This window comes from Mustelus asterias, chromosome 12 (assembly GCF_964213995.1).
Source record: "Mustelus asterias chromosome 12, sMusAst1.hap1.1, whole genome shotgun sequence".
NCBI classification, from domain to species: domain Eukaryota; kingdom Metazoa; phylum Chordata; class Chondrichthyes; order Carcharhiniformes; family Triakidae; genus Mustelus; species Mustelus asterias.
This window is the reverse complement of record NC_135812.1, coordinates 12,498,121-12,513,293: the sequence shown is the minus strand read 5'-3', so window position 1 is coordinate 12,513,293 and position 15,173 is coordinate 12,498,121. Positions and strand designations below refer to the sequence as shown.

Here is a 15,173-nt window from a genome sequence, read left to right as displayed (position 1 = left end):
AGTGAGCACTAAGCAGCAGAAAGCTGTAAAATCAGCATCAACAACAAACCAAATCAATTCAAGATTCTGTGCGGAGTGACATGATGGATCCCCGCCTACTATTTTGCACATTTGTTTGAAAATCAGTTGCATTATGATTCACTAAAAGCCATAATCATTACATCATGAGCTTGCCACCTTGAACAGGGACTATTACCAACTTTTCACTCCTAAATCAAGAAACAGGGAAGCAAAACGTGCCCCATAATGAATGCCATATTGACACACACCTTATAGCAAATTGAACAGCGAATACCCAGAAGTTACGTAAATAGTCATTCACACAGAACTGCCAAGTCCAACTTTGTGCCAATGTTTTGCATGGCAGTATTTGTGAATCTCATGGGGCAAGGGGAGAAAATAGAAAGGGTAAGGACACCGGTTAAAGCCATATTATCTCCAAATAATGCTGAAAATAAGAACATAAGAACTAGGAACAGGAATAGGCCATCTGGCCCCTCGAGCCTGCTCCGCCATTCAATATCATGGCTGATCTTTTTGTGGACTCAGCTCCACTTACCCGCCCGCTCACCATAACCCTTAATTCCTTTACTGTTTAAAAATTTATCTATCCTTGCCTTAAAAATATTCAATGAGGTAGCCTCAACTGCTTCACTGGGCAGGGAATTCCACAAATTCGCAACCCTTTGTGTGAAGAAGTTCCTCCTCAACTCAGTCCTAAATCTGCTCCCCCTTATTTTGAGACTATGCCCCCATCGTTTCACCCGCCAGTAGAAACAACTTCCCTGCTTCTATCGTATCTATTCCCTTCATAATCTTATGTGTTTCTATAAGATCTCCCCTCATTCTTCTGAATTCCAATGAGTATAGCCCCAGTCTACGCAGTCTCTCCTCATAAGCCAACACTCTCAACTCCGGAATCAACCTAGTGAATCTCCTCTGCGCCCCCTCCAGTGCCAGTATATCCTTTCTCAAGTAAGGAGTCAAAACTGTACACAGTACTCCAGGTGTGGCCTCACCAGTACCTTATACAGCTGCAACATAACCTCACTGTTTTTAAACTCCATTCCTCTAGCAATGAAGGACAAAATTCCATGTGCCTTCTTAATTATGTGCTGCACCTGCAAACCAACTCCTTCTGAGATTCCTGGACAAGGACACCCAGGTCCCTCTGCATGTCAGCAAGCTGCAATTTTTTACCATTTAAATAATAGTCCATTTTGTTATTATTCCTACCAAAATGGATGACCACACATTTACCAACATTGTACTCCATCTGCCAGACCCTCACCCACTTACTTCAACTATCTATATCCCTTTGCAGACTTTGTGTCCTCTGCACACTTTGCTCTTCCACCCACCTTAGTGTCATCTGCGAATTTTGACACTCTACACTTGGGCCCCAACTCCAAATCATCTATGTAAATTGTAAACAATTGCAGTCCCAACACTGATCCCTGAGGCACACCACTAGTCATTGATCGCCTAATATTTTGACTTCCGCAAGAAGAGAGAAAAGGCATATTATTTCAAAGAAAACCTATGTAACAATTGTTCCATGAAAGGTTGAAGCAGCAGGGAAAGTTTAACAGAATACCCCAGGCAGGTTCTCAAGTCCAATTCTGGATTCAGACAGTGGACACTGTGAATCTAACAAATATAACTGGTAAGATTTACCATTGAGGCATAAAATCTAAACAGGACAAGTGGCTGACAACAATCTGGTGTGGACTAAGAAAATGCACTGGTTAACGATGAACAATTTGTATATTACCTTCAACACTGTAGGTCACAAGGCAATAAAAAAAATGACACTGAGCCAAGGGAAGAACAAGACAGATTTTTTTTTAAAAAGAGCAACTTAAAGATGTAGGGGGACAGGGAATGAAACCAAGACTCTATGCCCAAGGCAGCTGAACACCTGGCTGCCAATCGTGGGGATATGGGAATCAGATGTGCAAAGATCAGAACTGGGAAAGTACCAATATCTCAGACAATTGTAGGGCTGGAGTGGGTTACATAGATGGGGAGAAATTCAATGTATTGTACAGACAAATATGACTAATGAAACAGTGCACAATCTTTATGAAGATGGAAGTGTCATGGATGACACGTGAGACAATGGAATACATTTACCAATCTGTCAAATCAATCATGCTCCCTTTCACAGTTTAAAAATACTGCAATCTTGACTGGATAACATATGGGTGTTAATTTCAAATCCTGATCTGTCCCTGGAAATGCTTAGTAAGCCTCATATGTTTAGTAAATGTGCCAGTGTATTCAAGGGATTTTATCATTTTACTAACATTCATAATTTGTACATTAACAGAGTGTCTATCAATGACCCTTTTCTGCAAACTTGACTATCCATTCACAGATGGATGCATTGTTAGAAAACCTAGGAATTGTAGCAGGCCATTCAGCCCCTTAAGCAGTTGTCATTCATTCAATTAGTTTAAGCTTGATCTGTATCTCAGCTCCAATTACTCAGCTTTGTTCCATATCCCTTGATACCTTTACTAACAAAAAGCACAATCTGGCAATTACATAAACACTGTTCTGATGAACAGAGAACTAAAGTGCAAATGCTTTAACTGCTTTTCTCGTGCTCAAACACAACAGAAAGATTTCCAATGCTGTACAGAGGCTAGTTACATGCCATGGATTGAGACTTGGAAAATTGACCAATTTGGCCAAATACCAGTCCCCTCCTTTTATCCTGTGTTGCATCCATTTTGAAACAATCAATAAAATAAAGTATTTCATTTTGAAGAAAAAAATTGCAAATTGCTAGTGGTAACTGAAGAAATATGAAAAACACAAGATAGATGAAGTTGTTCAAGTGTAAAAATGCTCCTTATACACCAGATTTCTTTATAAACTTAAGGAAGATAGCATCATAGTGGTAGTTTCACTGAACTAGTGATCCAAAAGTTAATGTTCTGGGGACAAAGTTCAACTCCCACCATAGCGGCTGGAATTTAAATTCAAATAAAATCAGGAATTGAAAGCTAATCTCAGTAATGGTGACCATGGAACTATTAGTTGCCTTAAAAACCTATCTGATTCACTAATAGCCTTTAGGAAAGGAAATCTGTCATCCATACCTGGTCTGGCCTACATGTGACTCCAGATCCACAGAAATGCAAGTGACTCCACAGAAATGGCCTGGAAAGTCACTCAGTTCAAAGACAATTCACGCTGGACAACAAATGCAAGCCTCGCCAGCAATGCCCATGTCCCACGAAAGAATAAAAAATGCGAAATGTTTTAAAATAGCAACAGTTAGAGAACAATATGTTGCTATTAAATAAGGTACAAAGTCATACCAAATGGCTCACTATATGCCTAGCACATCAGTATTTACAATTAATTTCTATTAACTGATATAGTTAAACTTGAAATCTAGTACAGTAGGAACTGACAAATGCATAAAGTTATTTGTATTTTGCAACAAAAATGAAGCATAAAAATATTTCCTGATGTACTGTAATTTTGTTTTGACTAAATATTAAAAATGAAAACGTGGAAAAAACTTCTTTTTAAATGTTGACAGTACTAATCAATTGGCAGGCTTTCAGAAAGACACTGGTCAGGCTCTCCAAGCTAAAATTAGGTCTATTAGCTCAGTGGGCCATTTGAAACTTCAATGCCAAAAGACTGCAGAATCATTGTAACGGAAAATTCAAATTTAAAAGTGTATTTTGCATTCTTCAGAGATTTTTGCAGTTCATCATTTATTTGTCACAAGTAGGCTTACATTAACACTGCAATGAAGTTACTGTGAAAATCCCTTAGTCACCACACTCCAGCACCTGTTTGGGCGCACTGAGGGAGAATTTAGCATGGCCAATGCACTTAGCCAGCACGTCGTTCGGACTGTGGGAGGAAACCGACGCAGACATGGGGAGAGCACGCAAACTTTGCAGTGACCCAAGCCGGGAATTGAACCCAGGTCTCTGATGCTATGAGGTAGCAGTGCTAACCACTGTGCCACCATGCAGCCCTGTGTCCAGAACAAACAAGGCAGACAGCAATCAGAACACAGGATTTAGGAGGAGTAGGCCATCTGGCCACTCGATTCTGTTCCGCCATTCAAGACAATGGCTGATCTTTTTGTGGACTCAGCTCCACTTACCCGCCAGCTCACTACCACCCTTAATTCCTTTACTATTCAAAAATCTATCTTTGCCTCAAAAAACATTTAACGAGGTAGCCTCAACTGTTTCACTGGGCTGGGCAGATTCACAACCCTTTGGGTGAAGAGGTTTCTCCTCAACTCAGTCCTAAATCTGCTTCCCCTTATTTTGAGGCAATGCCCCCAGTTCTAGTTTCACCTGCCAGTGGAAACAACCTCCCTGCTTCTATCTCATCTATTTCCTTCATAATTTTATGTTTCTATAAATCCCCCCCATTCTTCTGAATTCAAATGTGTATAGTTCCAGTTTACTGCGTCTCTCCTCATCAGCCAACCCTCTCAACTCCGGAATCAACCTAGTGAATCTCCTCTGCACCCCCCTCCAGTGCCAGTATATCCTGTTTCAAGTAAGGAGACCAAAACTGTACACAGTACTCCAGGTGTGGCCTCACCAGCACCTTATACAGCTACAACATAACCTTGCTGTTTTTAAACTACATCCCTCTCGCGATAAAGGACAAAATTCCATTTGCCTTCTTAATTACCTGCTGCACCCACAAACCCAACTTTTTGCAATTCATGCACAAGGACACCTAGGTCCCTTTGCACAGCAGCATGCTGCAATTTAACATTTAAATAATAGTCCATTCTGCTGTTATTCTTACCAAAATGGATGACCTCACATTTACCAACACTGCACTCCATCTGCTAGACTCTTGCCCACTCAGTTATCTATATCCCTTTGCAGACGTTTAGTGTCCTTTACACACTTTGCTCTACCATTCATCTTCGTGTCATCTGTGAATTTTGACACACGCTTGGTCCCCAACTCCAAGTAATTTATGTAAATTGTAAACAATTGCAGTCCCAACACTGATTCCTGAGGTACAACACTAATCGCCAACCAGAAAAACACCCATTTACCCCTACTCTTTGCTTTGTTAACTAATCCTCAATCCATGCCCGTACATTACCCGTAACACTGTGCACCTTTATCTTATGCAGCAGCCTTTGGTGTGGCACCTTATCAAATGCCTTCTGGAAATCCAGTTACACCACATCCACAGGTTCCCCATTGTTCATCGCACTTGTAACGTCCTCAAACAATTCTAGCAAATTAGTTAAACATGACTTGCCTTTCATGAACCCATGCCGTGTCTTCCCAATGGGACAATTTCTATCCAGATGTCTTGCTATTTCTTCCTTAATGATAGGTTCAAGCACTTTCCCTATTACAGAGGTTAAGCTAACCGGCCTATAGTTACACGCCTCAACTGACGTGACTCAACTGACACCGCCTTTTTAAAATAATCTTGTCACGTTTGCTGTTTTCCAATCTGCTGGAACCACCCCAGAGGCCAGCGAATTTTGGTAAAAAAAACCACAAGTGCATTAGCTATTGCCCCGGCCATCTCTTTAAATGCCCTGGGATGCATTTAGTTCCATTAGCTTGCCTAACACAACTTCTTTAGTGATAATGATCACTTCTAGGTCCTCACCTGCCATCGCCTTCTTGTCATCAATTTTTGGTATGTTATTCGTGTCTTCCACTGTGAAGACTGCCATTTCCTCATTTCCCGCTATCCCCATCTCATCTTCTAAAGGACCAATCTTGCCTTCTGCTCACTATTCATAGAATCCCTACAGTGCAGAAGGCTATTTGGCTCATTAAGCTTGCACTGACAACAATCCCACCCAGGTCCTATTCCATAACCCCATGTATTTACCCTGCTAATCCCCCTGACACTACGGGGCAATTTACCATGGTCAATCCACCTAGCCTGCACACCTTTGGACTATTCTTCTATTTCATTATACTGGACCAATAAATTTTTCATGTGACGACGTTGGTCTGTTCAATAAACAAAAGATTCAAATAGAAAATATGGCAAATCTTTGAATTCAACAGTTTGACAGCAAAATTGTGTACCAAACAAAATTAAGGCAGATTTAATAGAAAATTATAGACATGACAGGATGTATGGAATAAAAACAGAAAATGCTGGGAATATTCAGCTTCGCAGCATCGAGAGAGATAATACTTCAGATTTGTGTGTGACCTTTCATCAGAAAGTTCTGATGAGGTCACAGACCTGAAGCATTAACTTTGCTTCCCTCTACACAGATCCTGCCAACTATTTCTGTCTTTATTTCAAATTTCCAGGATGCACAATATTTTGTTTTTTTGTTGTGAATGGTTACCTGAACTACTAAAATTATTTGAGCTTACTTTTGACTTTCATGTTAAGATTTGGGTATCATTTTTTCTAAATTTTACATGTATGGACTTTCTGATCAGATCTTGTGAAAACTTAGCAAAAACACACTTGAGACAAAAATATTTTCAAAAACTGAAAATGTTGAAAATACATAGCATTTTGCCAGTATCTCAATAAAGAGTATATAGGTTTAGTATAATAGCTTTTGATAAAGGGTGGCCAGCTAACATTAATTTCTCTCCTTTTTAGATACTAACAGATCTACCATGTTTTTTCTGCTATTTCAAAGAACCACTTATTCACTAACTGATGTGATATAATGAGCATTCCTGTTTACAATTATTTTGAATAGAAAATAATAATTTGTCATCCAATTTTCCCCCCCAAAATGCACAAGTTTAATAATGAATTATTAGTCTTCCTTCGACTGCAATCACACAATAGTTTACATCTTAAATTATTTTCTCAATTTACATATATTTTAGTTAGATATGATCACGTGTGGGCTTTCTCCATAGTCAAGTTACGAAAATGTCAAATTGGTCATTGGCCTGAGGTATGGAACTCTTTGAAACCTGTTTTAACAATTGAAACAGCCTACTTTCTCACCAAGCTGATCATGATGTAAATGCGACCATAATACTTGTTCAAACGTGAAATGATGCTCTTATTTGTCCTGGTTAACTATTATTTGCATCCAAAAAATACACTAGTGTTGATATTATGAAATATTGAATGGAAAATTGACATCCCATTTTTTTTTGTTGCTGCCAGAAAATGTAAAATCAGTTCCAGCTTAAAATTCTGCACATCATAAAAGCACTGATAAACAGTCAAGAGTTCATGAGTATTCTGCAGAACCAGTAGAGCTGGCAAATGAAAAAAGCAGCTGGTTTTTAAAAAATGTCGTAATGTTAATCCTGCATCACCAGAAAGCAGGATGCATGTGGTTCATGGCACTGCACCGACCATGAAAATATGACAACTAAAACGCTGAAAAAAAAGATGAGATATTGCATCAGGCATTCAAGATCATAAAACAAAATGAAGCGTTCAGCAATTTTATATATCTCACACATAGATATTTACACGCACGTAATAATTGGATAACACCGTTTGGGCGTCTCACAAGTCAAGATCCACCCTGCGGTAAAAAAAATCTTGTTTCTTCTCACTCCACCCAAACTCATCAGTACTGTTCATAACCTGCAAGTATGCCCATCCATTCGATTGCGCACACTTTTAAAGATCATTTTTTCTAAATGAAAACGAACGGATTGAGATCTAATGTGTCTGGACCCCGGGCGTCGGCCACACAGCAGCAAGAGGAAGAGAGAGAGAGAAAAAATACCAACCTGCAATTTTTCGACATAGAAAGGAATTGGGTCAAACTCCCAACCAAATACAAAAGAGAGAGAAAAAAAATGGATGTCCGTTTCTTTTAAGAGGCCACGTCGGCGACTTTATGATGTTTTGAGGAACTGCGTTTGAAATACACCCCAAAAGGTCGCAGAGGGAGGGAAAAAAAAGGCAGCGGCAGAGAGTCGGATCATTTGAAGGTCCCCCGTTTTAATGTTTTACCAACGGCCGGGCGCCATTTTATTACCACACAGCAAGGCAGCGGCCACATAATCTGAAAGGAAGCCCCGGCTTCTCTTCTCTCTCCCCGCCAACCCCCTCGAGCGCCCAGCCTCTTAGCCATTACAAACCGACGCCAACTCACCCTGAAGAGAGTCGCCTTCGACACGGTGGGCTAATGGCGACCATTCAGACGAGAATCCGGAGGGGTTTTTTTTTTCCTCTTCACGGGCTGTCAAACAGAATTGCAGCCTTCCCCCCCCCCACTCTCCCAACCTTCTTCGCTCAAACTGTTTTTTTTCTCTCTCGCCCGGGTCCGTCTCTCGCTCTACGCTGCCGTGTGGAGTCTGCGCAGACTGAGCTGCGCACATCAATCCGTCCGTTTCTCTCTCTCTCTCTCTCTGTCGCGCCCTCCTTCCTGACCGGGCAACGCTCGTCGTCGCCTCTGCTGCTACAGTTTACAGCCGCCGCCTCCCGCGCCTGCGCACTACCCGCCTCCTTCCGCGCCTGCGCACTACCCGCCGCCGCCCCCTTCCGCCACCTCAAGCAGGCGCCCGGGATTCGCCCACTCCCTCGCCGCGCCGCGCCTGCGTGCGGCGAGGGAGGGAGTGAGTGAGCAAACCGGACTCCAGACTCAACCGACGTGACGTCACCCGTCTGTTGTAGCGCATGCGCCTTCTGTCGAGACTGGCGCCCACCCATCCTCGAGCAAGCCTGCGCAGTAGGGCGGTGCCGAATTTGACAGCCGTTAGAGCGCGCGCGAGCTTCAGCCCATTTGAATGGTGTGAGTAGTCCGACTCAGAAAAATACTTTTCCGGATCGTATTAAATATATTATTTTCCATTCGTTTTAGAGTTTACTTTTACTTGGTATATGAGTGGACCAACATTTCGAAAGATTTTTTTAAATTGATGAGGGCAGGAATAGGCCATTCAGCCCCTCGAGCCATTCAAGAAAATCAAAGGCTGAATTTCTAGATAAAGGCACAATACTGCGAATTCTGGAATTTCTGAAACAAAAAGAGAAAAAGCTCTGACGAAGGGTCATCCTGACTCGAAACATTGGCTCTATTCTCTCCACTCCATCTGACGAAGGAGCAGCGCTCCGAAAGCTAATGGCATTTGCTACCAAATAAACCTGTTGGACTTTAACCTGGTGTTGTTAAAACTCTTACTCTATTCTCTCCCCACAGATGCTGTCAGACCTGCTGAGATTTTCCAGCATTTTCTGTTTTTGTTGCTGAACTTCCACCTCAGTGCCAATTCCCTGCACAAGCCTCATTATCCCTTAATTCCTCCATATCCCTTAATTCCTCCATATCCCAAAATCTATCAGTCACTGTGCTAAGCACTCAACAACTCTGTATCCACACCTCTCTGGGGTAGACACTGCCAAAGATTCACAACATTTTGAATGAAAAAAAATCCTCACCTTTGTCCTAAATGGCCCCTTTTTTATACTGTGACCCTGAGTTCTTGACTTCCCAACGAGGGGAAATATATCGTTCCAGCGTCAATGAGAACACTTTTTGTTCTACTCAATTCTAGGGAAGCCAGACCTTTCCATTCAGTCTCTCCTCATAGGACAATCCCTTCATTCCTGGATCAATCTAGTGAATCACCATTCTACTCCTTCTAAGTCCTTTCTTCAGTTAGGAGATCAAAACTGTACACAGTACTCCAGCTGCAGTCTTACCAAGGCCCTATATAATTTCAACCTGTCTACATATTCAATTAATCCAAGGAATAGTAAGGCTTACTTACTCTTATACTCCATTTGTAATAAGGCTAACATGCCATTTGCCCTCCAAATTGATTGGGCGAGAGTTGGACTAAGTGAGCTGGACAATGGAACAGTCATTAACAAATGATGGTGCCATCGACAACATCAAAGGCTACAAATAGCATGGAGAGTGATAACATAGATAATTGTCAGAGTTATTTGAGATGTTGATTAGAGCTGTTTGAGAGCTGTAGGGAGGCAAAACCTGACAGGAGAAATGGAGCTGAGGGCAGCACGGTAGCACAGTGGTTAGCGCTGCTGCTTCACAGCTCCAGCGACCTGGGTTCGATTCCCGGCTTGGGTCAATGTCTGTGTGGAGTTTGCACATTCTCCTCGTGTCTGTGTGGGTTTCCTCCGGGTGCTCCGGTTTCCTCCCACAGTCCAAAGATGTGCGGGTTAGGTTGATTGGCCATGCTAAAATTGCCCCTTAGTGTACTGAGATGTGTAGGTTCGAGGAATTAGCGGGTAAATATGTAGGGATATGGGGGTAGGGCCTGGGTGAGATTGTGGTTGGTGCAGACTCGATGGGCCAAATGGCCTCTTTCTGCACAGTAGGGTTTCTATGATTCTATGATCTAAAATGAGCACAAATTTGGGACCTGATATCACATTAAAGGATTTTGGAGAGGAGAGATTGGAGAGGCAGTGGTAGCTTTTGAGGTTAGACTTTTGAGGAGGAGAGGCATGATAATTCTTTTGAATGGAAGTGGGAAAATTTTTCATCAATTTGGAGTCAAGGGAGCAGGCAAGGGATCTCATTTTCAAGGTGAGCTCAGGGATGGGAGCGAAAGACAAATAGTTGTGTTAGTTATGAATCAAGATTTAAGAAGTTGAGGCATTTTTCACAAGATCTTAAATAGGTTATGGCTAAATTGATTGAGATCTTAGATTATGAAGGGTTGTAGCAAGAACCTGGTGTTAGATTATATTTCATTGTTTTCATAGTGGTAACAAGATAATAGTTTCAAAAAGAACAAAAAGAGGTGATATAGAAGTTTTTAGAATGCAGACTCCTGTTCCACAATCAGTTGTTAAAACAAAATCCATAAATTTAAGAAAGGAATTCCTCTTAAGAGGAATATTATTTGACTTAAAGAGTGAGCAGGAAAGTGAGGCTGGGTTCAACTCATAAAGAAAAATTCAAGTTATCACAAAGGCAAATGGGATGTGGGCATTTTTCTCAAACGGGTTAGAATCCTGTAGTAATACCTCAGTTGTACAGAGCTTTAGTCAGCATCCAGTAATCCCACATGGATTACTATATATATGTTTTCAGACTCAAATCTCAAGGAAGCTACTTTGGACTTAGAAGAAGTACAGCACAGATTCACCAAAATGATACCAGGTCTTAAAGAGTTAAATTATGAGGCCAGGTGGCGTAAACATTGTGGCTTAAACATTGTGGCTTATATTCCATTAATAAGGTTAAGGGCTGATCTAACTGAGATCTTTGAAATGATAAAGGGATTTGATAGGGTAGATACAGACAAACAATTTATTCTCGGGCATAATCTTAAAATTAGATCTAGGATATTTAGTAATAATGTGGGAAGCATTTTTTTGGGTAGCAGAATTCTGGAGCTCTCTCCTCATAGGCTGTCGATACTAAATCAAATGAAATGATCAACAGAATTTTGTTCGGTAAAGGTATCAAAAGATATGAAACAAAGGTGGTAAATGTAGTCAAGGTAAAGATCAGCCATGATATAATTGAATGACAGAACAAGCTCAAGGAGCTGAATGGATTTTGGCCATCCCTGTGTAATACCAACAGATTGCTTATTTCTATGATGTAACATTTCATGATTAAGCTTAGCTGTGATGCTGTCTGCAATTGAATAGCCTATTGGTAACATATTACCAATATATTCTACTTGTGAAATGCAGGCCTAACATTTTTGAGTTTGCTGGTTTTTTAGTAATTACAGTGAATACTAAAACTATTTTATTAAACTTCATATAATACAGCCTCACTAGGTATCATACCCTGCACTTTGTGCATTGTAATAATATAGGAAAATCCTTCAAAGTTTTACACAATAATCTATGTTCATCACCATTATCACTTTTACCCAAGTTCAGTCAAGTTCTCTGGATTTTAAAAATCTTCCAATGTTGGTTGTGGGATATTATAGTCCTTGATTTTATGCATTATTTACGAACATTGTCATTCAGGCATCTCTATGAATGATTCTTGGGTGCAGAACCATTGTGCATTTGGAGGAAAAGGAGACATCAACTTAACACAAAAAACTAGTGTTGATCAGGAATGTGTGAAACATTAAAAGGTGCAATTAAGTCCTTCATATTAGGAATAGTCCCTAGCTTGCATGTTGATCAGCAGAAAAAACCCTTTTGTATGAAATTATTCACCAAAATGCCAATACAATTGAGAGATAAATCATTCATAGTCCGTGTGTGCTCTGTTCTCTGCTACAGTCCAGAACATAAAGGATGGACAAATTACCTCATATGCCTGAGGCTAGACACATTTGTAGAATGCACATTTTTACAAACTCCGCAGTGTGCATAGAGACATGAATACTTTAATACTATATTTACTGTATTTATATTCTGTATATTTATCTTGCAACAGACCTGCTTGTCATTGCAGATCATCTCTGTGGTCACTACGAGAGTGAACACTTTATTATACAATGATATCTCTAAGCAAACTTCCATGGAGTCAGTTGAAATGAATATTGGGCACAGTGACTAAATGATCTTGTCTAGGAGGATTCATTCCAAATCTAATTAAAAAATGAAATCTAAAATCTAAAGAAAATGTCCAATATTTTTAGTGAAGTATAATTTTTTTAATTTATTTTTATGGAATGTGGGCATCACTGGCGAGGCCAGCATTTATTGCCCATTCCTAGTTGCCCTTCAAAAGATGGTGGTGAGCTGCATCTTGAACCGCTGCAGTCCCTGACTTGTAGGTATACCCGCTGTGCTGTTATGGAAGGAATTCCAGGATTTTTGACCCAGCAATAATGAAGGAATGGTGATATATTTCCAAGTCAGAATGATGAGTAGCTTGGAAGGGAACCTCCAGGCTGGGTATTGTCCAGGTCCTGCTGTGTTTGGACATGAACTGCTTCGGTATCTGAGGAATCATGAATGGTGCTGAACATCATTCCCACTTCTGGCCATATGATGGAAAGAAGGTCACTGATGAAGCAGCTGAAGATGTTGAGCCCAGGACATTGCCCTGAGAAACCTTTGCAGTGATGTCCAGTATTTGATATGATTGACCTCCAACTACCACAACCATTTTCCTTTGTGCCAGGTATGACCCCAACCTGCGGAGTGTTTTCTCCCATTGATTCCCATTGACTCCAGTTTAGCTCGAGCTCCTTAATGCCATACTTGGTCAAATGCTGCCTTGATGTCAAAAGCTGTCACTGTGACCTCACCTCTGGTGTTCAGCTCTTTTGTCCATGTTTGAACAAAGGCTGTAATGTGATTAGAAACTGAGTGACTCTGGTGAAACCCAAACTGAGCATCCATGAGCAGCTTACTGCTCAGTAAGTAAGTGCCCCTTGAAAGTACTGCTGGTAACCCCTTCCATCACTTTGCTGATGATCAAGAGTAGACTGATGGGCTGGTAAGTGGTCAAGTTATTGAGTATAGGATATACCTGGGCAATTTTCCACATTGCTGGGTAAATACCAGTGTTGTAGCTGTACTGGAACAGCTTCCAGCTAGGGGCACAGTAGGTTCTGGAGCACAACTCTTCAGGACTATTGCTGGAATATTGTCAGGGCCCATAGTCTTTGCAGTCTCCAATGCCTTCAGCCATTTCTTCTGAAGACTGACAACTCTAACGCTGCGGAACTCTGGAGGAGGCCGAGATGGATCATCTGGTTGAAGATTGTTGTGAATACTTCAGAACTTAATTTTAGCACAGATGTGTTGGCCTTCTCCATCATTGAGAATAGGGATATTTGTGGAGCCCCTTATTCCAGTGAGCTGGTTAATTTTCCACCACCATTAATGGCTGGATGCCGCAGGACTGCAGAGCTTAAATCTGATCCATTGGAATCATTTAGCTCTGTCTATTACTTGTTGCTTATATTGTTTTACATGCAAGTGGTCCTGTTGTAGCTTCACCAGGTTGATGCCTCATTTTTAGGTATGCCTGATGTTGCTCCTGGCATGCCAGCTTGCACTCTTCATTAAACCAGGGTTGATCCTCTGGCTTAGTGATATTGAACAACATGTTGCGAGATAGACTGGCCTGTGAAATTAACAACGTGACAGCCAAAAATAATTATTGGCAGAACCCAATTTGGATTTAAAGAAGGCCATTGAGATAGCTTTGTCATTGGAAAATGCAGAAAAAGGAGCTCAGGAACTACAGAGGACATCAGACAGGCGCGTCCTCTGATTGGGAGGAGGGGCCTCATGCAACTTCCATCCCTCAACTGAAAGCAATGGTATCAGTAAAATATGACAAAATCCCTTACAATGCTGGAGCTCAAATCACATCACCAGGCAGTCAAGGAAGGGCAGGACAGTCTTTAGACTCCTAGGGAGCATATTCCAGAAGGTTGTAGATCCCAGATGTATTGCAAGTGCTGCAGAAGACCACAACTGAAGCAAAAATATAGGGACAGTCAAAACACGTGCTATTTCGAAAAAAGACTCAGCATCGGACCATACCTTGAAGGTATGCCCATTATCAGGAACAGGGGCAATGCAATTAAATCACATCTCCACGACAAAGGTTGCCCACATATGGTGGAGTTGTTAGTATATGGCCACCCATTAAAAATAGAAGTGAATATGGGGGCTGCGTTCTCTGTTATTGGGAGTGGAGTTATGATTGCCTCTGGGCTGGTATTCGGCTCCTGAGCTTAGAAAACACAAAAGCCAGGCTGGCCACCTACATAGGGGAACCATTACAGATAAAGGGCACCATGGTGACCCTAGTGACTCATAGGCAGCAGTCAGCTTGACTTCCACTCATTGTACGGGGTAGGACCTAGTCTTATGGGGAGAGATTGGCTCCAGCACATCTGACTGAACTGGCTGGAGATCTTCAGGCTGGGCTTGGTGGGCTGCATAAAGTCATCAATAAGTACCCCAAAGTTTTCCAAGAAGTACTTGGAAAAACAAGGGGAGCCAAAGCTAAGATCTACGTCAACTCCAATGCTCCGCTTAAATATTTTAGTGCGAGTCCAGTTCCATGCTCCCTGTTGGAAAAAGTAGAGTTGGAACTGGAACGCCTGGAAAAACTGGTCATCATAAGACAATTTGCAGAGTGGGCCACACCTGTTATTCCTGTCCTCCAGCCGCATAAGTCAGTCCGACCTTGTGGAGACTATAAGCTTACTGTCAATTGGGTTTTTAAACTTGACCGAAAACCCATGTCTTGGATTGAAGACCCGTATGCCAAGTTAAGTGGTGGTCAAGCATTCTCTAAGTTGGACATGAGCCATGCGTACCTC

General features: G+C 41.5%; 1 protein-coding gene across 1 annotated transcript in view; it reads right to left on the bottom strand.

The window, feature by feature from the left end:
- The window catches only part of pafah1b1a (platelet-activating factor acetylhydrolase 1b, regulatory subunit 1a), a 97,101-nt gene extending 88,674 nt beyond the window's left edge, over nucleotides 1-8,427 (bottom strand). Inside the window, exon 1 of the mRNA XM_078224757.1 lies at nucleotides 8,084-8,427. The gene's annotated coding sequence lies outside the window, so the exon portion shown is untranslated. The remainder of the gene's footprint in view (nucleotides 1-8,083) is intronic.
- Nucleotides 8,428-15,173: the final 6,746 nt, after the last annotated feature.